Genomic DNA, 2,445 nt, shown 5'->3' with positions numbered 1-2,445 from the left:
CGAGCCTCACCATCTCTATTTACCCGGCACTGACTGGAGCTGGCTTGGCCACCCAGTGGCTAGGCAGGCAATCGAGGTGAAGTTCCTTGCCCAAGGGAAACAACGCGTCGGCCGGTGACTCGAACCCTAGAACTCAGATTGCCGTTGTGACAGTCTTGAGTCCGATGCTCTAACCATTCGGCCACCGCGGCCCCCATGTGTGTATATATATATATATATATATATATATATATATATATATATATATATATATATATATATATATATATATATATATATATATATATATTATATATATAATATACATACATATATATGTATATACTATATATATATATATATATATATATATATATATATATATATATATATTATATATATATATATATATATATATATATATATATGTATAAACATATTTGCATATACATTATATATATAATATATATAATATAAATCTATATATGTATATGTATGTATATATATACATATATACATGTATTATATATATATATATATATATATATATATATATATTTATATAGGTGGTTGGGTGGCCTGCCGACCCCCTTTATTTGGGGCAGAGTCGGCGGGGACGGCAGAGGTGGCGTGCAACCGGAGTGACCACCCGAGGCATAACGTCAGGCGTGCTTTCCGGGTAGGCACTTGGAACATCCGGTCCTTGTGGCAGGATGAGCGGTTACCTCTGCTATCGCGGGAACTGAGGCGACTTGGAGTTGAGGTGGCTGCCCTCTCAGAGGTGAGAAGACCTGGTAACGGCACGATAAGTGTGGGTGGGTACACCTACCACTGGTCAGGCCGCAGCGATGGTCACCTCCAGAGTGTAGCCATAGCCATTTCCAGCCGACTTCAGCCCTTGGTAGTTGAGGTGACACTGGCTGATGAGCGTATTATGGCATTGAGACTGAAGCATGCTTTTGGCTTCATGTCTCTGATTGCTGTATACGCTCCTACCGATGTATGTGAAAGAGGCGTTCTACGCCAAACTCGAATCTGTGGCAGACAATTGCCCCTGCTGAGATATTTGCATTGTTCTCAGCGTTCTCAATGCGTTATCTGGCTGTGACCGAGCTGGCTGTGAGATGTCTGTCTGCCCCCATGGCTCGGGAGCTGATCCCAGCAGCGAGAATAACCTCCTTCTCCGGGACTTTGCTAGGTCCCAGAAAATGAGGATCTCTGGCTCCTGGTACCAGTGCTCCAACCCACATTGCTGGACATGGTACAGCAATATGGGTACAGTGGCCAAGAAGATCGACCACATTCTTGTTAGCATGTGATGGAGGATCCTCCAGAACTGCAGGGTTTTCCGGAATGCCGAGTTCTGTGGCACTCTGGCTGGTTGTGGCTACCCTGCGGGTCAACTTCAAAACTCCCCGTCCCTCCAGTGGCCACCCTAAGATGTTTCACCTGGACAGACTAAGGGAGGAGGAGTGTGCCCGTGAGTTCACCATGGCAGTCTCTGATCGATTCACAGAATTCGACAACCTGACGGACCCAGTTGCTCTGTGGGAGCTCTTCAAGTGCGTAACACTCGAAGCAGCTCAGGAATCCATTGGCGTACGCCCAAGGGCAAGGCAGAATTCCATCTCCCTGGAGACATTAGAGACCACTGAAGTGTATCGCAAGGTTCGGCTGAATGGTAATCAAGTCTTGTGTCGCTCCATGGTGCATAGGGCTCGGACACTGCTGAGAAGGGACAAGGAACAGTTCATCAGGAATCTTGCTGAGGAGGCTGAAGGCCATTTCTTGGTAAATGACCTTCGCCCTGCCTACCAAACTCTAAGAAAGCTGAATTCTAAGCCCTCCTCACAGATGACTGCAGTGCCTGTGCCAGACCCACCCATCAGTGAGGAACCTCCTACCCTAACAGAGGTTAGGATGGCGACTTCGAAGCTGAAGAGTGGGAAAGCTGCAGGCATAACTGATATCCCTGCTGAACTGCTAAATGGCTCGGGGCCTGCATACAGTCCTGACTGCCATCTGGCAGTCTGGTACCATTCCCCCTGACCTGCTGAGGGGCGTGGTCATCCCTCTCTGGAAGGGGAAAGGGGATCGCTGGGACTGTAGCAACTACCGTGGCATTACACTGCTCAGCATACCAGGCAAGGTTCTCACCCACATCATTCTGAAACGGATCCGCAACCACCTACTGAGGCATCAGAGAACGGAGCAGTCTGAGAGACCGTATACTAGCGCTTCGGGTAATTGTGGAACTCTGTCGTGAGTTTGGTCGTGGATTGCTTGCAACCTACATCGATCTCAAGAAGGCATTTGACTCAGGAATTGCTATGGAAGATCCTGAGACTCAGGGGAATTCCGACACAGATTATTATTGGCCTAATAGTAAGCCTTTATACTGGTACTGAAAGTGCTGTAAAGTGTGGTGGGGGTCTGTCGAACTCCTTCCCTGTTAATTCAGGGGTG

The sequence above is a fragment of the Penaeus monodon genome, chromosome 16 (assembly GCF_015228065.2).
Source record: "Penaeus monodon isolate SGIC_2016 chromosome 16, NSTDA_Pmon_1, whole genome shotgun sequence".
NCBI lineage: Eukaryota > Metazoa > Arthropoda > Malacostraca > Decapoda > Penaeidae > Penaeus > Penaeus monodon.
The sequence above is the reverse complement of the archived record's forward strand: the minus strand, read 5'-3'. Positions refer to the sequence as shown.